Below are 24,697 nucleotides of genomic sequence, written 5' to 3' on the forward strand. Positions count from 1 at the left end.
GATATAGACCAATGGAACAAAACAGAGCCCTCAGAAATAATACCACACATCTACAGCCATCTGATCTTTGACAAACCTGACAAAAACAGGAAATGGGGAAAGGATTCCCTATTTAATAAATGGTGCTGGGAAAATTGGCTAGCCATAAGTAGAAAGCTGAAACTGGATCCTTTCCTTACTCCTTATACGAAAATTAATTCAAGATGGATTAAAGCCTTAAATGTTAGACTTAAAACCATAAAAACCCTAGAAGAAAACCTATGTAATACCATTCAGGACATAGGCATGGGCAAGGACTTCATGTCTAAAACACCAAAAGCAACAGCAACAAAAGCCAAAATTGACAAATGGGATCTAATTAAACTAAAGAGCTTCTGCACAGCTAAAGAAACTACCATCAGAGTGAACAGGCAACCTACAGAATGGGAGAAAATTTTTGCAATCTACTCATCTGACAAGGAGCTAATATCCAGAACCTACAAAGAACTCAAATTTACAAGAAAAAAACAACCCCATCAAAAAGTGGGCAAAGGATATGAACAGACACTTCTCAAAAGACATTCATACAGCCAATAGACACATGAAAAAATGCTCGTCACCACTCGCCAGAGAAATGCAAATCAAAACCACAATGAGATACCATCTCACACCAGTTAGAATGGCAATCATTAAAAAATCAGGAAACAACAGGTGCTGGAGAGGGTGCGGAGAAATAGGAACACTTTTACACTGTTGGTGGGACTGTAAACTAGTTCAACCATTGTGGAAAACAGTGTGGCAATTCCTCAAGGATCTAGAACTAGAAATACCATTTGACCCAGCCATCACATTACTGGGGATATACCCAAAGGATTATAAATCATGCTGCTATAAAGACACATGCACCCACCTGTATGTTTATTGCAGCACTATTCACAATAGCAAAGACTTGGAATCAACCCAAATGTCCATCAGTGACAGACTGGATTAAGAAAATATGGCACATATACACCATGGAATACTATGCAGCCATAAAAAAGGATGAGTTTGTGTCCTTTGTAGGTACATGGATGCAGCTGGAAACCATCATTCTCAGCAAACTATCTCAAGAACAGAAAACCAAACACCGCATGTTCTCACTCATACGTGGGAAATCAAATAACTGCAGGATTTGAGTCAATATTTTGGTGGGTAACAAAAATTTAGATTTGATAAACTACATCTATTACAACCAACAGCAATTAACTACACTAGAGTTGCTGTTAAAGGAATAGCTGAGCAATTAGGGGCTATTAGCCAGATTTCTTGGGAAAATAGGATAAGCTTGGCGTGCTATTATCAGAAAGAGGAGGATTTTGCATCATGATTAAAACTCAATGTTGCACCTTCATCCCAAACACCACCACCCCTAATGGAAGTATAACAAAGGCATTGCAAGGTCTGACTGCTCTATCCAATGAGTTTAGCCAGCAACTCAGGGGTAAATGACACATCTCCAGGATTGCTAGAAAAGCGGTTTGGTAAATGGAAAGGAATAATACCCTCAATTTTTACCTCCCTCACAGTCGTAATAGATATACTTATTCTTGTTGGGTGTTGCGTCATACCATGTATCAGTGGGTTAGTGCAGAGGCTCATAGAAACGGCACTTACTAAAACCTCCCTTAACTATCTTCCACCTTATCCAGAGAAACTTTTGGAAAATCAAGCAGAACAACTAAGCCAAGACATGTTAAAGAAGTTTGGAGAGAAAGAGCTGTAAGGAAATGCAAGAGGAGGGGCTGTTAGATATGAGTTCTAAATTTCTCTTCAAAGAATGTCAGTATGTTCAATTCTTCGCATTTTACTTTAAAACTTAACTTCATTGTAAAGCAATCTTTTGGGTTGGAGACGGCCCCGGTCTCTCCACCCTGGCTCATTCTGGGTTACCGCCCCCCGTCTCTCCACCCTGACTCATTCCGATTTCCTTCTCTGCCATAACCATTTTTCCCACTAAACCACTCACCCTGTCACTCTTTAAATTAACCCATCAGAATTAGTTTAGCCTGTGCAGTCTAACCCTAGCCAATAGGGCAATGACACAGCAGCAGGGGCTATGCGTGTCAGGGATAAGAACCCCTTCCCCTCCCTTGTCCAAGTGTGGGCTTCACCACTGCTCCATCTGTGAGGGCACACCCTTCTCTAGAAGTAAATTGCCTTGCTGAGGATTAAAAAGAAAATTTAATATTCGAGTGATATTTATTTTGTGGCACCAAAATTTTGTTTATAACATTATGACTGCTATTAACACCACAGATTTGTAGGAGGGCTACTACTATGTGACACTGTCCAGGCTGGAAGTAGGAATGTTATCTGGAGGCATTGCCCAGATTCTCCAGTGAACTTAATTAGATTTGAAGCTGGAGGAAGACTGCCAGCATTTAGCTTCTCCCAGCATTCAGAGGGGGAAGGATGGGTTAAAGAGCTCCATATGTGACAGCCCTAGAGATGGGCTGCTTGAATTGCTTTTCAAGGCAAGCCTTGGCATTCAGCTGTAGGATGGCAGATAGCTGCAGTGCCTTTGGGATCCATCGCAGCACTTGCCACTGTGGTGTCCCCAGGCAAATCCAGCTGATGACTGAGCATGGTAGAGGTAGTAGTGCCTGGCCATTTCTGCCCAATGCAGCACAGCTTTGAGCAGTCTTTGGAGCACATCATTGGGGCTTCAGACCTTATATCTGCATAATGACCTGAGGCTCTCCTTGTCTGCTTCCTCTCCTTTAATCCTACACGGGCTCCACCTAACATCTGGAGAAAGTGTCCACTCTAAGCTGGGTCCTCCAGTAAGCAGTTGCTAGCACAAATCAATGTAGTTCCCGGGGAGAAATCAGGGTGGTGGGGTACAGTACACAAGGGATCTGAGTATGCACAAGTGTGTATAAAAGGTTTCAAATGCAACACCAGTTGTAGCCTTATGCCAAGCCTCCCTCCATCCCGTTGATTTCATGCCCCATGCCCCACCCCCCGCCCTAACCTCCCACATCAGGTAGGACAAACCTGCTCAGGTAGCCACACCTTCCCAGGGAGCTCAACCCCAGGCCCTCCTGAGGAATCCTTGAAATGTAATTGCTGTCCCAGGATGTGCTGGCGCTGAATATATCAAGATGCTAAATGCTAGCATTCTTCCTTCAGCTCCAGAGCCAAAACTAATACAAACACCCCATACCCCCAGGTATTACTCTAATTCCATCAACAGGCTGACCAGGTCTGACCCCATCATGGGACCCCTCTGACTTATGGCCTTACCAACAGAGGCAGTGTCTGGAGACCTGAGCTAGATACCTGGTACCTACCTGGGAGGAAAGTGGTTCAAGAGATGAGCAGCCACCCCAGACCTGCAGCTGGAAGTGCCATGGTCATCCTCAGGGAAGAGCCTTAAGCTGAGGGATTTGCCGGGTGGAAGGAAGAGAACAGAGTCAAGCTGTTTAGGGTGGACACATTACTTCTTGCATCACCCTTTTCCCAAGTTAGCTGACCTGGGAAGAGGAAAAATCAATTCCAAATTGTTAGTAGCATGAAATGGAGGTAGTATGTGAGGTCTTATCCCCTATGCTACTCAGCTGACAAGCTCTGCATTTTATTTTAGCAGTATCATGAGAGGATTGAGCAGAGTTCCCACTAGGAGAAATTATAGGATCTTTAGCTTTACAGTAAATCATACACATAGAGGAAAGTATAGATTAGTGTAGAACATGATGAATTTCAAAGTGAACCCTCAAGTATAGCCATAATTACGCAAGTTGCCCTATGTTGATTAGCTTATGATCTGCTTTCCAGAAGCGTGTCCCATAAGCTTGCCTCCTACATGCAGAGCAATCTCACCTAGTACGTCTATTCTTTTATGAGGTTTTAAACTACCTGATAGGGGATGATCCCAGCACATGGAGCCAGAATTGGCTGCAACCCAAGGTCCTTTGGATTAGTAGATGATGATTGCTAACTAGAATGAAGGGTAATCCTGTCCTCATTTCCATGTTTCATTTCCATCATATATGCTATTGATGCCCAACAGTTTGCTCTTAACTATGGACCTAAATAAATCTAGGTTCAAATCCCATCTCTACCTCTTTTAAAACAAGTGCTAGGCCCATTTTAAAGTTAAACTGAGCTTAACAGCTACATCTATTCTCTACAAGTCTTGTCTTGGGAGCCAGTGGCTGTAAAAATGGCAAAGAACCCAAGGAACGTAGAGAGAACTCCCAAGCATCTTCCGTACCCATGAAGAACAAGCCCTAGGGATAGGAGATACTTCCAAGATGCTAATTTCTGTTAATGAAGTAGCCGTCCCAGAATTGAGTTCAGATCCCTGCACCTTCAGCCTATTAAGCCATAGTTTCGCCTTCTCGCATGCAACTTTCATTGTACAGAGAATAGTCGGAGAACTACGTTCCAGTGAGAACTGAGAAAAACCAGGAATATTCTCATTGCATTGAGAATATCACTTAATTTTTTATCTCTTGTCAGCAATGGGCTGTAATGTAGCAGTGGGGACAGGAGGTATAGAGTCGATGGCAGTCACAGAGGCAGAACAGAAAAGAACTTAAGCAGGAAGAGGCCCCAGCAGGAGAGTACCAATGATGGCAGCAATGGTGGCGAGATTGGATAGGACAACTGTATCAGGCAGTGTGGAGGGAATCTCCTTATGAATAAGTCAGGCAGGAAGACCACAGTAAAAACAGAGGCTCTAAGTATGCAGGGGCCAACCTAGTGCAACGGGTTCCAATGGTAGGGAGGATCACATACATTTCTGATACTAGAAAGAGTCAGTCCTCAAGTTTATAGTTGAACATAGGCCCAAAATAGGCTCACAGCAGGATCTCTGACTGGGTGTGCTGATTATTTGGTTTGCCTCCAGAGATCTAGTCTATCATTTTTCACTCTGTCCTGTGCTCAGAGAGGATTACCTGTTTGTCTTCACCTGGAAGACAGGGCAAGAGAATGAGTAGACATAGTCAATGAGAGGCACCAGCAGGTGATGGAAAGACAAGTGGGGGGAGGTTAGTCAGTTGCCTTCTCTCCAGCCAGGGGCCACTTCCTTTTATGACTTTAGCTTCCAAGATAACGGCTCAGTCAGGCCCAGGAGCACAGGTTACTTCTGTGTCCTCTCAGCTCTGGGAGGGTTGGGGTGGTCATGAAGCCCTGAGACACAGGGACATGCCAACTTCTTGTTAATTCCCTCAACCCTGCCCATGCATATGGGTAATCAGATGGATTCTATCTCCAGTTAGGATCCTGATAGTGTTATTTGTATGGGGGATTCCCCGCAAATGGTGTATGGACAGAAGGCGAGTTGACTATGAGAAGGTCAGCTTACAGGCCAGTAGACTTCCTGATACACAGAACACCATTGCATGAAGTAACTGGGACTCGAGCTTCCCTCTTCCAACTCGACCAGGATATAAGAGCTTTGGTACATGGTGACAGTATTCAGGAATCAGATCCAAGGAGAGAAGTAGCTTCATGTATCCAAGTGGAGATGTCATTTCTTACAAGGACATCTTTGGAGGGTCAGCCTTTCCCTGAGAACTTCACTCTGTCCTGTGTTCAGAGAGGATCACCTGCTTGTCTTCACCTGGAAGACAGGACAAGAGCAAGTAGATGTAGTCAATGAGAGGCACCAGCAGGTGATAGAAAGTGGAGGAGGTTGGGTAGTCAGTTGCCTTCTCCCCAGCCAGGGACTACTTCTCTTTATGACTTCAGCTTCCATGACAACAGCTCAGTCAGGAGGATTCCAGAAGCCTGTTACCAGGAGCACTGGTTACTTCCCCCATCCTCTCAGCTCTGGGAAGGGTGGAGTGGTCATGAAGTCCTGAGACAGCAGAGGGACACACCAACTTCTCTTGTTGGTTCTCTCAACTCCTTCTCATGCCTTTGCGTAATCAGACTGATTCTGTCTCCAGTTAGGATCCTGATCGAGGTATTTGTATGGGGGATCCCATGCAGATGGTGTATAGATGGAAGATAGACACAAGGTGAGTTGACTATTATGAGAAGGTCAGCTCACAGGCCAGTAGACTTCCTGATGAAGGACAGAACACCATTCCATGAAGTAATTGGGACTCAAAGCTTCCTTCTTCCCACTTGATCAGGATATAGGAGCTTCGGTCCACAAGGACAGTGTTCGGGAATCAGATCCAAGGAGAGAAAGACAACTTCATGTATCAGATTGAAGTGGATATGTTCTTGTAAGAAATGACATCTTTAGAGGGTTGGCCCTTCCCTGAGAACTTTACTATGTCCTGTGCTCAGAGAGGATCACCTGTTTGTCTTCACCTGGAAGACAGGGCAAGAGAGTGAGCAGATATGGTCAATGGGAGGCACCAGCAGGTGATGGAGGGACAAGTGAAAGGAGGTTAGTCAGTTGCCTTCTCCCCAGCCAGGGGCCACTTCCCTTTGACTTCGGCTTCCATAATAGCTCAGTCAGGCCCAAGAGCACTGGTTACTTCCCCTGTCCTCTCAGCTCTGGGAGGGATTGGGTGGTCATGAAGTCCTGAGAGATGCACCAACGTCTCTTGTTGGTTCCCTCAACCCTGCCCGTGCCTATGAGTAATCAGAGATGGATTCTATCTCCAGTTAGGATCCTGATCAAGGTATTTGCATGGGGGATTCCATGCAGATGGTGTTTAGTGAGAAGATAGACACAAGGTGAGTTAACTATTATGAGAAGGTCAGCTCACAGGCCAGTAGACTTCCTGATGAAGGACAGAACACCATTGCCTGAAGTAACTGGGACTCAAAGCTTCTTTCTTCCCACTTGACCGGGATATAAGAGCTTTGGTCCACAAGGACAGGTTCAGGAATCAGATCCAAGGAAAGAAAGACAACTTCATGTATCAGATTGAAGTGGAGATGTCCTTATGAGAAATGACATTGTTACAAGTTCTCAGAGAAGGGCAGACCCTCCCCAGTGAGGGCTTACATTCATGCCCCTTTGGCAAAATCAAGTTGACCACACTAATCCCAGTAATTCATCCTGTAAAGGCCTTTGGGTAGAGCCAGAGAGCATTTTGCTTAGAAATCTACTTTCAGACGCACTGAGGGCCATTCCAGAGCCTCACAGGACAGAAGACAGCCCAGGTTTCCACGGAGGGGGCTAAGCTCACTCAGGTGAAGGACCCCACTACTAAGAACTTGGTTGTATAGTCTCAGGAGTATCTCGGTAGAATTCCACTGCATTCACATAGGGATGACTAGAACTTGAAGTCCCTATACCTAAGGTTTTTATTTCTGTTCCTTCTGTCTCTATGAGGACCCAGGAATCAAGAATTATTTAAGCAAGGTCTAGCTCCCTATTTCTAGAGAATTATACTATACCCACAAAAGCTTCTGAGACTGCAGAATTTTAAATAGTGACTGTTTAACGTTTATTGTCAACTAAACCCACTCTCATTAGCAAGGGCCAAGAAATTGCCACTGAAAAACACATTCAGTTTGATACTTCTCATTAGCAAAATAGGCTAGATAATGCCAAGCCTTTAAAATACTTGAACCGCAGTCATGACTGCAGGTTTGAATACAATGCTTCTCTTATGCTCACTTGCAAGAACATACAAAGTCTCAAGCCACATAATTGCAAACAGAGGGAAGACAACATACTCTGACTCTTGTTCTATGGCTTCAGATGGTAGGCCAAATTCATCTACCTCGGGCCACAGGACTGTACACCATTCCTTGACTTCAGAGGTGGTTGACTCTTGGTCAATTTTCCCATCCGTTTTCTAGTGAACTCTAATTCCCCTTAAACTTGAAGGACAAAGTGACTAAACATTCCACTGATGAAGCCCAGTTTTACTTTGAAGTATGCTAGCATTTGCATTTACACCATCTCTTTTGGTAGTACTTTATTGTGGTATAGAAAGAAGTCATAATTCATGCTATCCTGCCTATAGCACCATTGTGTACTGTACACAGATACATAATTAGGTCATTAAATGTTATTTAGGAAAACAATGCTTATTTGGAGTTCCTTAGATTGTCATGGGTTTTTAAGAGGGTTTTAGTGACATATGGGGGAAATTGACTGGGGTTTTTAGATTGGCTGGGATTACATTTTCCCCGTCTAAAACTTTGGATAGCGGGAGTCCATATCCCACTTTCAAGGATAAATTCGAAGAGATGCATGTAAATTTAAACACATTTGACATTTGCAGCAGCCATAATGGAACATATAACCATCTTCATTTTGATCTTAAGTATAGGTCAGAAGATTATTCCAGCCCAAGAAACCTCTTGGTCTGAGGGTACACTCATAGGACTATTGGAGAGCTGTGCTCTCTATGGGAGTGAAGATCATTTTGTTGCTTGCTATTTGGATGTTCAGCAATGAGAAGAGTCAGACTTGTCAAAGGCTGGCCAGCAGAAGCTTGGCACAGACTCTCTAGGATTTCATGCTGCTCCCTGAGGGGGAGGACATTGCTGAGTAGTGTCAGAGCTAGCTCCCCACAAAAAGGATACCAAGCTGGGAAATGAGAACTCAGTTCCCTTGGCATCTTTAGTCAGCCTCTGGTAAATAAAAACTTGGTGAAATGGTCATTGACTGCAGTCCTGCACCATGCTTTTCCTCTGGGGACTCAGTGGGCTTTATTGGCTTCTGTTATCATGCATAACACAGGTGAGGAAAGAGTCCAGGCCCAGCCTGGAAATCCTAAGATGCATAGGTCCACATCAAAGGGACACAGGTAACAGCAAAGCCGGCAGATTGAGACATTGACAGAGCAGGGTTTAGAGACCATAAACTTGTTCTTTGGAAACTAGAACTTAGAACTGGCTTCAGTGCTGAACATGCCTAGAGGTATGAGTTCCTATGAATGAAGAATAAGAATCTAACAAGTATGGTGGCACATCTGTCCTTACAGGGATCCTCATAGCCAAGGATTCTGGATTTGAACAAGTCAGTCTCCAGCTATGTTTCAGAGTCTGAGGACTGTGCCTGTCATCCCTTAGAACTTCTCTCTGGGCCACTGGCTTGAAGGGCACATCTCAGGGAAAAAGTTCAGTGTGATTCCCTTCTTTGTGGAAAGACCTCAGTAGCCAAGTGTTTGCCTGTGTTATTTGTCTGAACAGGATCTTCTCTAGGACAACTAGGTCCACAGGACAGCACCAAGAGTTACTCTGCATGCTTATAGTACCAGCTTCAGAACAGAAACAGAGGCAATATTCACATGAAAGCTCAAATGTGGATCTCTCCTACCATAGTCACATCTTCACAAGCTGACAGTCCTCTCAATTCTGAGATTTGTTATTCAGCCTTTTCCCAATAGGATCTACGAAGTACCTCTTGACCATTTACCATGCATGGAACCAACATGCCAAATTCCTCAAAAACCGATTCCAGCCTAGGATCACGCTCATTGACTAGATCTACCAATTCTTACAATTCATTCAGGCTCTGCTACAAGCATACAGCTTTGCTAGAAGTATATTTCTGCTAGGAAATTTCACGCTACTGAGAGGTTGTGTGGCAGAGCCATGTTGCCCATTCTTCCAGCATGACTTGAGAACTAAGATGAACACTATCCCAAGTAGGTGCCTCCTTGACAACTTACACTACAAAGTGAATCATAATCCCAATCCTGGAGACTTCTATAATGGGCTCCTGTGAGATTTCTATTTGTAGAACCCAGAATTCACAACGGAACATCATCAAAACATCCAAAAGACAAGTTTCAATGAACAGATTCTCAGCAAAAGGACTCCAAGGATGCAGAGAAAGGGAAATGGCCCAATCTGGCAAGGTAGGTGCATAGAAGAGTGTTACTATAGCAGGACACTCACTTGAACTTGGGTTGTGTGCGGGTTCCCACCACTCCCTGTTGAGAATAATTCATTGTGCCCAAGTCACTTGTGCAAACAATATGAACACCTTTTCTTGGCATTTGGAATTTGAATAGGTACTAAAGCAGAGGATGCCTATTGTGGCTAGACCTCAATTAAAACCTTAGGTGCTGAGTTTCTAACAGGCTTCCCTGGCAGAAGACGACACATCATGAGTTGTACTCATAGCTGGGGAGTTAAGCCTGTGCTGGGTGACCACACTGTGAGAGGGCACTCAAGCTTGTATTTTCTTCCAGACCTTGCCCCAGTGCCTTTTCTCTTAGCTGATTGTGCTTCGGATCTTTCATTGTGTAAGTAATAGCCATCAGTGCAGCCATATGGCTGTACTGTGAGTCCTACTTGTGAATCATTGACACTGGGTAGAGTTTGGAGATCCCAACACAGTGGGTTCCTAATTTTGGCCTGGAAACAGCACAATCTCAATTTCTAAAGAACTACATACGTTTTGGTAAGTATATATAATGTGTAACCAGGAAGGACGAAAGACCCTGGTATCTATTCCTAAAGATTTGCTATCCCTGTTTAAGGATAAACAGTTCTTCATATTCCTTGGTAGGTGATGCCTCTCCCCATTCTTGACAGCCTGGATTTTTTTTCGAGGCAGAGTTTTGCTCTTGTTGCCCAGGCTGGAGTGCAATGGGGCAATCTCAGCTCACCGCAACCTCTGCCTCCCAGGTTTGAGCAATTCTCCTGCCACAGCCTCCCGAGTAGCTGGGATTAGAGGCATGCACCACCACACCCACCTAATTTTTTATATTTTTAGTAGAGATGGGTTTCTCCATGTTGGTCAGGCTGGTCTCAAACTCCTGACCTCAAAGTGATCCGCCTCCCTTGGCCTTCCAAAGTGCTGAGATTAAAGGTGTGAGCCACTGTGCCTGGCTGCCTGCATTTTTTTAAACCAGTGTGGCAAATGTATCCAATGTTTTATATAAGAACACGCATTTCCTTGTGTTTGCTGTCCATTTGTGTTGTCTTGAGAATTTCTCATATTTGTACATTTTTTTTTCCTTAATGTCACTAATAGGCCAAGTGTTCAGTTTGCTCTTTTGTGTTTAAAAGGCAAGGTGCTTAACCAAAGCCTAGCTTATTCAATTTAATATAGCATTTTTGTTACACTACCTGGTTCTGTTAGCTGCTCCAACCTCAGCTCTGACACACTGGAAAAGGTTCTGCAGCTACAGCTTGTAAGCAGTAGTGAAAGGGAATTGAGTATATCAACTCCAAATTGGAGAGTTAGAATTCTAAGTCATTGTTACTAAGAGTTGTACATTTAGATAGATATCTAGTCTAATTCTTACTGTCATTATGGAGTGGCTTCATGCCTGGTAACACTCCTTGCTCCAAGGCGTTTTGATATTGACATAACCACTCCAGCTTTCTTCTGACCTATGTTAGCGTGGTATATCTTCCCATCATTGACCTTTTGTGTCTTTGGACAAAGACCCAACCATAGGCTGCCTCCAAGAAACTTATTTTTATGAACTTTGAAAATCCATGCACTTTAGTAGTGCTATTTGGGTCATATTTCTCTCATGTTTGGATTTAAGTATACCATCTATTTTTGTGTAATTTGTTTTTTCTGCCTGCTTTTATTCTTCTATCTCCTTTGTCTACTTTTTAGCTATAACTGTTTTGGTTGCTTTAGGGCTTACAGTATATGCTTAAACTCCCAGTCTACCTTGAATATGCCACTTCACATACAAGAAGCTATACTTCTCTCTTCTCCCAGACTTTGTGCTATAGTCAATTTACTTCTACATGTTATAAACCCTGTGATACGTTGTTTCTTTAAACTGAGTTATCTTTAAAGTAAGTCTTGACCTACATATTTACTATTTCTGGGGATTTACTTGGCATTTTTTTCCCTCCTACCTCAATTTCTTTAGCATTTCTTATACCATCATAGAAGTCTGCCAATGATAAAAGAGGGAAAAACAGAAGCTGAAAGAATTCTTTTGCTTTTGTGTAAGATGCACTAGGAATAAGTATGTTGTCAGGTTTTCTCAGTACCTTATAGTATACCTTAGTTAAGGGAATTTTAAAAGGGCAATGTATAGAAGAATGAGAAACATTTCTTTAGAAGCAATTCAAGCCAGAAGACAGTGGACAACATTTTAAATAAGATTGCTTAAAAACAAGCAACAATTCATGTTTCTTGAAGTTCACTGAACTCCTGGGATCTGTGGGTCTATGGTTTATGAAATTTGGAACATTTGGCCATGTTTTTGTCCCTCCCCCACCCTTTGGGGACTCCAATTATAGCCACGTGCCACAGTGTATAAGATGGTGTTCCCACAAGATTAGTGGAGCTGAAAATTCCTGTTGCCTAGTGATGCCATAGCTGTCATGTTGTAGTGCAATGCATTACTCCTGTTTGCAACAATGGTGATGAAAAGAAACCTAATATACTGCCAGTCATGAAAGTATAGCATACAGTTATGTACAATACATGATACTTCAGTGACTGCTTACTGGTTTATCTACTATTTATTTCTTTCTACATATCAAGTTAACTAAGACAGTCATGGGCAGGTCCTTTGGGAGGCATTCCAGAAGGACGCATTGTTATCACAGGAGATGACAACCCCATCCGTGTTACTGCCTCTGAAGATCTAGTGGGACAAGGTGTAGAGGTAAGGAACAGTGCTATTGGTGATCCTGACCCTATGTAGGCCAAGGCTACTTTGTGTGCTTACATCTTAGCTTAAAGGTCTAAAGAGTAAATAGAAACAAGCTTATAGAATAAGGATAAAGACATTCTATATGTTTCTACAGTGTTTTGAGCTAATTATTACCAAAATTTCAGTTACAGTTAAAGAGTTTAAGTTAAAGATAATTTGGTACTAAAGTTTTATGAAGCTAGTGTAGCTTAAGTATATGATGTTTATGAAGTCTACAGAGTGTACAGTATCATCCTAGGTCTTTACATTCACTGACTCACAGCAGCTTCCAGTCCTGCAGGCACCATTCATGGTAAGTGCCCTGTACAAGCATACTTTATTCTTTACACCCTATTTTTACTATACTTTAAGATGAAAATACTGTTGTGTTACAGTTGCCTATGGTATTCAGTAATATGCCACACAGGTTTGTAGCCTAGGAGCAGGGCATATCATAGAGCCTGGGTATGAGTAAGCTATACCTTCTAGCTTTGCTTAAGCCACTAGACTAGTCTTTCAAATCTTTCATGCTTCCATTTAACATCTTTCTCGAACATATGGGATGTAGGTATCTGTTTGAGTGTCCCTGTTCTAGTTATAATTTCTAGACCTGTTTATTGATGCGTTGTACTTTTATAAAATTTAGAGATGAGGTTTCATTCTGTCATCCAGGCTGGGGTGCCAGTGGTACAATCATAGCTCTCTGTGACCCTAAATTCTTGGGCTCAAGCAACCCTCCTGCCTCGGACCGAGTAGCTGGGCTATAGGCACATAACACCAGGCCCAGCTAAGTTTTAAAAGTTTTGGAGAAATGAGGTCTCAATATGTTGGCTTGGGCTGGTCTCAAACTCCCAGCCTCAAGCAATTCATCTGCCTCATCCTCCCAAAGTGTTGGGATTACAGGCATGAGCCAACACACCCAGTCAGGAGTTGTATTTTCTTGATTCTCCATATGCCTGGACATTTGATTGGATACCCGAAATTGTGACTTTGGATATTTTTGTATTTCTAGAATTATTCTTATACCTTATTCTAAGATAGTTACCTGGTCAGCTAGATTCTTTTGAGCCTTGCTTTTAGGTTTTATCAGGATTAGGATAGCCTCTAGTCCAGGACTTATTCCATTACTGAGGCAACACCTTTGAGTACTTTGTCCTGTGTCCCATGAGTTAGGTTTCTATTCTAGATGCTAAGAATAAAATTTCAAGTGCTATGTGAGTTCCAAGGATCATTTCCTTTAAAGTCCCTTTGGGTAGCTCTTCCCTGGCCTAAGGTAGTTTCTTCACATGCATCTGGAGCTCAGCATTCAGCTGAAGGTTCAAGGAGGACCCTCCATGGTTGTCTGGGGTGTTCTGTGTGTGGCTGTCTCCTCCAGCATTCTGCCCTGCTAATTCTAGCTACCTGGGCCAGCCAGAATTCAACTCAGGGAGATTGCTAGGCTGTGTTGCCTGTGCCTGGGCTGCATTCTAGATACTCTCCAGCCAGTAAACTGGGCAAGTTACAGGGTCACCTTGTTTATTTCCCCTCTTAGGCATCAGTCTTGTGCTCTTGATAGAACAGTTTTCAGACTCTTCACGTTTTATCTGTTTTTAGTTGTTTCAGGCAGGAAGATAAATCTAACCCTGTAATTCCATTTTGGCCAGGAGAGGCCTATACTTTTCTCAAGTGTTTTGAAAAATCCCTCTTGGGGGTAGCTGTTGGTCGTTAAGACTTTCTAGTCTGACCAGTGGTCACTATCACTGCAGTATTACTGTTATGTACTTGCTTAAAGAATGGTAGGATAAAGATGGGCAGGTTTTTGGTAGCTATTTACTAAACGGCTCTTAGACTCTCAGGTATAAAGGATAAACTTAACTCCTTGATTAGATCTCAGCTGTTGGATACATTTTAGGTCTATAGGCTCACAGTGTAATCAATCTGATGGTCTTTGTTATTTTCATGCAAGCAGACTCCCAGGCAGTGATAGGCCAACGAATCTGAGACCTGTACAACCTAGCAGACTCTTGTTACCAGTGTCCCTCTAAATTGTTATATACCTGTCTCTCCAGGTTTTTGGAGAATGAACTCAGACCAATAAGGTCCTAGTGATGCCCACCTCAGAACCCGAGACTCCCAAATCCCCTGGCTTAGAACGGTTTACTGCCTGAGAAATTCTTATCTGTGGTTCAAAACTGCACACAAAAGTGAAAGCAAGTGATTTAAAAGCAGTGGTTAGCAGGACAGTTGTCATTTTCTCCTTAAGTTATGAAGTGTTTTTCCTTTAGGCTTATAATTCTGAAATAAAGTCAATGGCATAGAATACTCAAACAGGGTCTAAGATCATATTTTAGTAACTAACATTGTTCCGGGTGAAGTTCCTGGTTACAAGAGGTTAATCTGATCTTTAGATCAGATACACCAAGGAAAAACCTTGGCCCCTTCTTGCAGCTGGTGAAAGTAAGACTCACTAATAAAGCCCTGGTTTGCAATCTATTTTTGGCATAAGAATAAGCCCAGCTGGGCCTTGAAGTATGAGAAAAGCACTCCCTTGAAGTGCAAAAGCAGAAACAAAACATTTAAATTGTCTTCTTGGAGTCATTCTAACTTTAGAAAATTAGAATGACCAAGCTCACAACCTGCCATCTGAACTCAGAGGGTCATTTTTCAGATGGTCATAGTATTTCTGCATGTATTCGTTTGAAAATGTAAAGATGGTTCCAGCTTTAAATATCCTTAGGTTTTGCTTTTTGGTGGTCATGTTCAACTCAGTAGGTTACAATATGGCCTTCAGAGATACCAGTACCTTGATTAACAAGGGAATGAGGAGCCAGCAGTCTTACTGTAAAGACTGATTGTTCATTCTTTTTATATCTACCTCAACTAATTGGAGTTTTAGAAAATTCTAGAGGCCATGGACTCAAGTGAAACAGGTTGTTGGGCAAGCTAGTCAGTACAGCCAGACCAGGATTAAAGTTCTGGAGCTCTGTATCCAACTAAATAGCAGGCTCACAGACACATTGAGAACAGTTGCCCAAAGCCCCCATCATAAAAAGACATAGCCAACATGAAGTTTGAGTGCATAGGAATTTGACCCTAAGTCCCATCCATTGAGTTCATCCCTAACACCTATCCCAGAGTAACTAGGTTTGACACCACTTGGCTCCTCATGAAGAATCATAAAACTTTTTGGAGGGATGCCACTTCAACCAAATTGGGAAATAAAGTAGAGGTCATTTGAAGGTGTTTTTAACCCATGTTCAGTCGTAGGGTCATCCTATATACTTGAGTAGTCAAGGTTTTGGTGTTGTTATTACAGATAAACATCTCAGGGCAGACCAGAACCATCAAATGGTCACCTCCCCCTGCCTATCTTTTACATTTGTCACAGTTCTTTGATTAGGTGAGGCGGCAGGCCAGGTCATTTTCAGATACTCCTTGAGCCTGGAAAAGACAAAAACCAGATGCAGACTTCTCATGAGGCTGGCCCTCAACATCAGGAAATCAGGCTGGTCACATCATGGGCTCTCGGCATTAAGAGACTTAAGCACTAGTAACTATAGAAAATACGATTCAAGGAAGCGATCACTTTTTCTGCAATAGTACATTATGCTCTTCTCAGAGCAACTTGCTGTTTAATATAAAGCTATGTTTCTATTCTGTCAAGTTTCCAACTAGAGTCTATAGCTCTATATTCCTTCTATTCCTATGTGTTATCTAGGGGTCTAGGAACTATGGGTGTGAGTTGGGGTGACTCATTATGTTCTCTTCCAGGAACCTACTAGCAGAATTTGTGCTCCCCATGCCTACAAGCTTAGGTTCTGCTAAGTAAGAGGTCCTGGTTCTAGAGTAAGGTAGGAGAGATTTCTAATATATGCTAAGAGCATTTGATGTCAAATTCAAAGTTACCAAGCACGTGTAGGCTGGGCAACCTAAGATGTTACATAATCCACAACTGAGTACTGACCTTATGCAAGTTGAAAATTGTGCATCTGATCACATGTGTCAGGTCAGTCAAAACACAGGCACACCATTTGTGTTCCAAAGAGGGGAAAGACCTTCCCCCAGGCCCCTTTATCTGGGATACATCTTTTCTGCACATGTAGATTTCCCCCATACAAGCATGCCCACAAAGGGTAACAAGATGGCATGTGTGCAGGCTGGGCACACCAATGGCAGATTTCCCACAATGCCCTACATGGGGACGAGAGTTATGCAAAGATTATTCTTCTATGTTTGGAGCAGCCCCTCCTGAAAATCTGGCTTTCAAGCAACCGGCCCCAAAACAAAATATCTGCATCATTGTGACATGTTCATGATGGCCATAACGCCCACGCTGGAAAGTTGTGGGTTTATGCCAATGAGGGTAAGGAATAATATCTGGCCCACTTCCAGGGCAGAAACCTGCTTAAAAGGCATTCTTGGCCACAAACAAATAGCATGAGGATCTGTGCCTATGACATGCTCCCAAGGTGCTAACTAGCGAACCTATTCCTTTTAATTCGCCCATCTCTTCATTTCCATAGAGGATACTTTTAGTTAGTTTAGTATCTATGCAGAAACAACAAGCTAATGACCGGCTTGTTGCTACTTCAACACGCGGGTACCCTCGTTAAGGATCTCAGCTCTGAAGGCTGTGAGACCCCTGATTTCCCACTTCACACCTCTATATTTCTGCTTGTGTCTTTAATTCCTCTAGCACCATTGGGTTAGGGTCTCCCCAACTGGACTGGTCTCGGCAAGTGGCGTCCATCATGGGGGCTCAAATCCAGGTCGAAGAGTCGCCGGAGTGACGGCTGGAGAACTTGGAACTAGCTGGAGGACACCCGAGTACTCTTAAAGCAATCCCTGTGGTAAGAGGGGGAGCTTGGAAGCATCAGGGTAACAATGGGACAAGTGTGGGGTATGGTTCTTTCCACCTTGGAACTTTTTCACACTGATGAGGAGGAAGGCGAGTATAGTGAAGTAACAGAAGAGGTTACAGAGCATGTTTATTTGCCAGCTAAAGCAGCAAAGGAGGGAGAAGTTCATCACTACCCTTCTATACCCCCTCATTTTGAATAAAAAGACCCTCCAGATCTTTCTTTCCTGGAGGACACTGGATGAAAAGTAGTTGCCAGTGACTGTTCGAGCAGCACCTCGAGCAACCGTTCTTAGTTCTATTCAGGCAGGAATTCAGCAAGCTAGAAGAGAGGGTGATACAGAGGCTTGAAAGTTCCCTGTTAGAATATACCCACCATACCAACAGGGAAATATTAAAAGGAAAAGGCTCAAATGTAGCTGTAAATTACTCAAAGAATTTAAACAAGCTATAAGTCAGTATGGACTAGGTTCTGCTTTTGTAATGGGACTGTTAAAGAATGTTGCTGTTTCCAGCCAGATGATTCCTACTGACTGGGATGCTCTTACTCCAGCTTGTCTAACTCCTGTTCAGTTCTTACAACTTACAACTTGGTGGCCAGATGAAGCTTCCATTCAGGCTGCTTGCAACGCCCAGGCTCAACCTCAAATTAACGTAACTGCAGACCAACTTTTGGGGGTGGGCGGCTGGGCTGGTTTAGATGCACAACTGGTCATGCAGGACGATGCCATAGAACTGCTTAGAGGAGTGTGCATTTGAACTTGGGGAAAAAAAATCACTTCAGGTGGAGAACAATATCCTTCCTTTACTGCTATAAAACAGCGATCAAGAGAATCATACGTTGATTCTATAACTCAGTTACAGGAGTCTCTTAAAAAGATCATTGCAGATTCAGCTGCACAGACTATAGTGTTGCAGTTATTAGCTTTTGACAATGCTAATCCTGATTGCCAGGCTGCTCTGTGACCTGTTAGAGGGAAAGCACATTTAGTTGATTATATCAAGGCCTGTGATGGTATCAGAGGTAATCTGCATAAAGCTACTCTGCTAGCACAGGCATTGGCAGAACTGAGAGTGGATAAAGGAAATACACCATTTCCTGGAGCTTGTTTTAACTGTGGGAAGCATGGTCATACTAAAAAAGAATGTAGAAAAAAATTAGCGAGTCAGGCTGCCAGAAAAGAAAACTGCTGATCCTAAAATATGTCCAAAATGTAAAAAAGGAAAACATGGGCTAATCAGTGTCACTCTAAGTTTGATAAAGAAGGGAACCTGATTTCGGGAAACACCATGAGGGTCCCGTCCCGGGCCCTGTTCTAAACTGGGGCATTTCCAGCTCAGGCCATTCCCTCACCCCTGTACAATGTCTTCCCCTGCCACAGCCAGTAGTGCTGCAGATTTATGCTGCACAAAAACTGTGAGCCTTCTGCCTGGGGAACCCCTGCAAAAGGTCCCAAACAAGAGTCTGTGGACCCTTGCCAGCAGGGACAATAGGATTACTTTTAGGAAAGTCTAGTTGAAGTTTAAAAGGGGTACAAATACATACAGGAGTCATTGATTCAGATTACAATGGGGAAATTCAAATTGTTGTATCTACTTCTGTTCCTTGGAAAGCAGAGCCAGGAGAGTGCATAGCATAGCTCCTCGTTGTGCCGTATGTGGGAATGGGAAAAAGTGAAATTAAAACAGGAGGATTTGGAAGCACAAAGAAGCAAGGCAAAGCAGCTTATTGGGTAAATCAAATTACTGATAAACATCCTACCTGTGAAATAACTATTCAGGGAAAGAAATTTAAAAGGTTTGGTAGATACAGGAGCGGACATTTCAATCATTTCTTTTACAGCACTGGCCATCTGCATGGCCAATTCAGCCTGCTCAATGTAACATAGCTGGAGTTGGTAAAGCCCCTAAAGTATATCAAAGTAGTTATATTTTGCATTGTGAAGGGCCCAATGGACAACCTGGGACTAGTCAACCAATTATAACTTCTGTACCTATAAATTTATGGGGAAGAGATTACAACAATGGGGAGCACAAGTTCTAATTCTAGAACAATTATGTAGCCCTCAAAGTCAACATACAATGCATGAAATGGGGTATGTCCCTGGTATGGGACTAGAAAAAATTTGCAACGTTTGCAAGAACTGCTTCAAGCAGAAAAACAAAGTTCCTGCTAAAGATTAGGAAATAATTTTTAATGGTGGCCATTGTTAAGCCTCCAGAACCTATACCTTTAAAATGGTTAACAAATAAGCCAATTTGGATAGAACAATGGCAGCTAAGAGAAACTGGAGGCTTTAGAGAAATTAGTTACTGAACAATTAGAAAATGGGCACATAGCTCCAACATTTTCCCTGTGGAATTCGTTTTTGCAAGAAAAAAAATCAGGTAAATGGAGAATGTTAACTGACTTAAGAGCCATCAATTCAGTTATACAACCTATGGGAGCATTACAGCCAGGATTGCCTTCTCCTGCTATAATTCCCCCCCTCCAAAAAAAAAAATGGCCTTTAATAGTCAGATTTAAAAGACTGTTTCTTTACTATCCCTGTAGCTGAGGAAGACTGTAAATGGTTTGCATTTACAATTCCTGTGGTAAACAACCTGCAGCCTGCTAAGCATTTTCATTGTTTTACAGATGGGTCTATAATGGTAAATCATCTTATTCTGAATCAAAAGGTAAAGTTTTCCAGACGTCCTATACTTCAGCTCAAAAAGCAGAGCTTGTAGCAGTAACTGAGGTATTGAATGCTTTTGATAGCCTATTAATGTGATTTCTGATTCTTCATATGTGGTTCATTCCAGTTAATCGAAAATGCTCGATTACGATTTCATACAGATAGAAAACTGATGACATTATTCACCCAATTGCAAACAGCAGTTAGGAGTAAAATGCATCCTTTTCCCATCACTCACATTAGGGCTCATACACCCCCCTTCCAGGATCTTTAACCGAAGGGAATCAAATGGCTGATCACCTAGTTGCTAATGCAATATCTAATGCTAGACACTTTCACAATTTAACCCATGTTAATGCCTCTAGTCTCAAACGTAGATACAGCATTACCTGGAAAGAAGCTAAAACTTATCCAGCGATGCCCAACTTGCCAAGTGGTACATTCATCTTTTACCGGCATTAATCCTTGAGGATTGGAACCTAACTCTCCTTGGAAAATGTCACATTTGCCAAGGAGACATCCTTGTTTGGGAGACTAGCTTGTGTACATGTGTGGACACCTTTTCTCACTTGGGGCTATGTGCCAAATAGGAGAGCCTTTTGCCTGTGTTAAATGTCATCTTTTGCAGTGTTTTGTGGTAATGGGCATTCCAGCTTCTATTAACACAGATAATGCCCCAGGCTATACTAGCCAAGATCTAGCTACATTTTTCTCTATGTGGAATATTTAACACATTACTGGTATCCCATATAATTCAAGGAAAAGCCATAGTGGAAAGAATGAAACTTTCCCTAAAACAGCAGTTGCAAAAGCAGAAAGGGGGGAAATAGAATATGGAACCCCACAGATGCAACTGAATCTAGCATTATTAAATTTTTTGAGCCTGCCCAAAGGCCAGATGTTACCAGCAGTTGAACAACATCTACAGAAACCAGCTGCAAAGACAGAAGTAGAACAACTGATTTGGTAGAGATCCAACAACAAAAAGTTGGGAAATAGGTAAAATAACTTGGGGTAGAGGTTATGCTTGTGTTTCTCCAGGCCAAAATCAACAGCTGATTTGGATACCATCAAGACACCTGAAACCTTATCATGAGCCAGATGCCGAGGAAGAGATTTCTAGAGGATCCCAAGGACCCCCTGGTTGCAGCCATGTTGAGATGGATGCTGAAGAGGACCCCAACTGTCACAAGCAACACCCAAACACAACCACCCACCTGGGAACAGAACAAGAAGCTGTCACAGATGGTGGAAGAAAACCTGAGGAAAGCAGGACCACCAGTCACAATAAATAATTTAATGATAGCTATGATAGTGGTTATCACCATTGCCGTGAATATTTCTTCAATGAGAGCTGACACAGAACAATTATACGTATTGGATATATTTGTCAATCTTGGCTGGTAATAATGCCTGGATTTAATCACTGTGACAGTTACACATGCTTTCTGATCTCAGTATTTACCATAATAAATCTGCTCCTATAATTGAGGCATACTACCCTCAAAAACCTGTTTGTAGACAGGATCGGACCCAGTTAGAAAAAATGAACATACTCATTTAGGAAGATTGCATTGCAGAACAGGCAGAGGTGCTGCACAACGATTCCTATGGAATCATTATTGATTGGTCCCTTAAGGGGATGTTTAGCTTGAATTGCACATCTCAGTCTGCATGCCACGGCCACACTATGTTCAGCTGATCTGAACAAAATGGTCAACTGGTAGAAGTGATAACCATGGCAGCATAGTGGCACCTCAGCCTAATGATATGGCCCACTGTAGGAGCTAAACAACATAAGGATTTGTGGAAACTATTAGTAGCTCTTAAGATCAAAATTAGGGAAAGAATAACAAAGCATCTAGAAAGACTAAAAACTTGTCTTTGGATATTGCAAACTTAAAGAACAAATATTTAAAGCATCCCAGGCACACCTGACCTTAATGCCAGGAACTGGAGTGCTTAAAAGAGCTGCAGACAAATTATCTAGTAACCCATTAAAATGGATGAAAACACTTGGAAGCTCCGATTTCAGTGACGATTGTGCTTTTAATCTGTGTTGTCTGTCTTGTATAGTCTGCAGATGTGATCCTGACACCTGCAAGAAGTAACCTCATCAGACAAAGCTGCCCTTGCTTTTTATCGATTTAAAATCAGCACATGTTGGGAGCAGGATAACAAAATCTGGCCATAAACTGGCCCCAAAACAAAATATCTGCATCATTGTGACATGTTCATGATGGCCATAACGCCCACGCTGGAAAGTTGTGGGTTTATGCCAATGAGGGTAAGGAATATCTGGCCCGCCCAGGGCAGAAAACTGCTTAAAGGCATTCTTAAGCCACAAACAAAATAGCATGAGGATCTGTGCCTTAAGACATACCCTGCTGCAAGCCACCAGAAGAACCTATTCTTTTAATTTGACCATCCCTTCATTTCCATAAGGGATACTTCTTTTAGCACTTGCATCTATAGAAACAATGCTAATGACCGGTTTGCTGTTACTAAATACGTGGTGGGGTTCTTTCTGTTCAGGGATTCAGCTCAGAAGGCTGTGAGACCCCTTGATTTTCCACTTCACACCTCTATATTTCTATGTGTGTGTCTTTAATTCCTCTAGCACTGCTGGGTTAGGGTCTCCCTGACTGAGCTGGTCTTGGCACTAAGCTCTGGTAGAGAGAGATACCAGAAGGGTCAAGTCCTATAGACAGCCCTGTGGATAACAGTGATAAAAAGGCAGCATTTATGTTTATCTATAGCACAGAAGCCAAGCTGTTGGAGAAACTGAACAGCAGTTAGTGTGAAGCATCTTACAGAAGAGTATATATTGACCACCATATGGAATGACCACTATGTGACCTGACAAAAAAAAATAAGCTAGTGAAATTCATGCTGAAAGTAGTGGATAGTAGGAAAACATTAAATAAAGCTGTAAGTGAGGGTAATCGTGTTTGAGAGTAGATCTGTCCGCATGGCAGTGAACACATGTCACTCAATGCTGTGCTAATTATGAAACAAGCAGAGATCACCATGGACTGAAAATTAGGGGGAACTTAATATTCAACAGGCTGATCACAGCAGTTTAAAAGACATGACAATAAGTTTTCAAACATTTGTGGCAATAAAGACATCTGATCACGAAGCAGTGAAGAAATTCCTTAGTCATTCTGCCAAGGTCACTTCTGGTGAAAGTCTATGATTCTGACAAAATACTGTTTTATCATTATTGCCCCAGAAAGACTACAGCTGATGGGACAGCCTATAGAAATTGAGGATGCCAAGGACAGTAACTATGCCGGGATGTGCTAATGAAGACATAGTGTAAACTTGTTATGACTGGCAAAAGCTTGTGTCCTCACTGAGTTTCCTACAAGTCCATTATTGTGCTAACAAAAGGGAGTAATTTAGGGACATCTTCCCCTGTTTATCGTTTTGTGTCAGTAACTCATACTCACTGCAGGGAAGCTAGACTGGATGACAACACTGAGATTGTTATTCCTTGAGAATTGTTCTGTTTATCTTCCAGCTGAAGTTATTAAAAAGTGTTTATGCCATGTACTTTCACAACACAGTTGAATTCAGCCACATGACTAGGATAAGCCTTAGACCAGTAAATGAACACTTTGAACAGCATGCTAGCCGCTGTTAACAGAAGTATGGGTGTAGGTTTTCAAAAGGAACCCAGCATAGCAAATGCTTATATGCTGTTGTCAGTGCTTGGAACAGTGATCAGTGTGTGCCTGAACATACAACCTCTGGGCTGCAATTATGTTCAGTGGTGAACAAGGTAATGACTTTGAAGAATTTTCGTGCAGGAAGTGACCCTTACATATGCAAAAGATATGTCTTCAGAGTCCATTAGTAAGCTGGAAAAAATGGATGCTGACTTTTAGAAAGTTGTTCATTGCTGGGGAAATAGCGGAAATGGCTCTGAATCAAGGTGATTGTGGAAACAGCAAAATAGTATAGAAGTGGTACCTACAGATGACACGGTTAAGGGTTAAGTGTGTGATGGGCTTAAAAACTAGAGCAGAGTATGTTCTTAAATTGTATCAGTCTCATTTTATCAGTAAAAGTGATGGTTTAAATGATGGTTTAAAATGAGGTGGATGACGCTGGAGGAAGCATTAAAAACCCATTCAGCAGAATGTCTCACTGCTAAAGGGCCCATTTCCTGGTCCTTCAACTGCTTGATGTTTTCTCATGTAAAGAAAATACAGTGTAACTTTTTAATCAAAAACAGCATCATAGGTAGACTGAAAGCCCACTTCTGTTTAATAGCTGATGCAGGTATTCTGGTGGTGCTACTGGGCGTAGTTACCCCATGCACTTTTCATTGCATTAGTTGTATGTCTTTTTACTATTAAATAAGCAAGTGATTGCTTATCAGTGGCATATAAACTCAAAGTCAAGAATGATGGTGATGCTAAACTATAGGTTGTCCATATGGGTGGCTGAGATAGTGACACCTTTACTTTGATGGTTTGGTATAAACTTTGTTTCAAGCACAAATATAAAGTAACCTTTAGGTGAAGGTGTACATGAAATTGTTTTTAGACTTGTCCCACCCAAGATCTCTCATGTGAATGCAAATACTCAAATCCAAAATACCCTGAAGATACTTCTGTTCCCAAGCATTTTGAATAAGGGATGTTCAACCCATAGCAGTG

At 42.3% G+C, this 24,697-nt stretch overlaps 2 long non-coding RNA genes across 9 annotated transcripts; one reads left to right on the forward strand and one right to left on the reverse strand.

Annotated features, from left to right (window-relative positions):
• Positions 1-1,092: 1,092 nt before the first annotated feature.
• On the reverse strand, positions 1,093-5,607 carry LOC103876076. Of its 3 annotated transcripts, XR_002515867.2 has the most exons (4): positions 5,333-5,607; positions 4,762-4,936; positions 3,312-3,494; positions 1,093-2,766 (listed from the first exon to the last, which is right to left on the reverse strand). It is a non-coding gene; the product is annotated as an uncharacterized LOC103876076 (long non-coding RNA). The 3 variants fall into 3 exon arrangements; XR_635154.4 differs by having other exon boundaries at positions 4,762-5,607; XR_004176209.1 differs by lacking the exon at positions 1,093-2,766 and adding an exon at positions 2,777-2,876 and having other exon boundaries at positions 4,762-5,607.
• A 163-nt stretch (positions 5,608-5,770) lies between these two features.
• On the forward strand, positions 5,771-21,522 carry LOC103876075. 6 transcript variants are annotated; one of them, XR_001892998.3, is made up of 6 exons: positions 5,771-5,990; positions 8,874-9,752; positions 12,362-12,485; positions 16,263-16,342; positions 17,188-17,341; positions 19,988-21,062. It is a non-coding gene; the product is annotated as an uncharacterized LOC103876075 (long non-coding RNA). The 6 variants fall into 6 exon arrangements; XR_001892994.3 differs by lacking the exon at positions 16,263-16,342 and adding an exon at positions 7,048-7,125 and having other exon boundaries at positions 5,772-5,990; XR_001892992.3 differs by lacking the exon at positions 16,263-16,342 and adding an exon at positions 21,069-21,522 and having other exon boundaries at positions 5,773-5,990; positions 19,988-20,090.
• Positions 21,523-24,697: the final 3,175 nt, after the last annotated feature.

Source organism: Papio anubis, chromosome 9 (genome assembly GCF_008728515.1).
Source record: "Papio anubis isolate 15944 chromosome 9, Panubis1.0, whole genome shotgun sequence".
Lineage (NCBI taxonomy): Eukaryota > Metazoa > Chordata > Mammalia > Primates > Cercopithecidae > Papio > Papio anubis.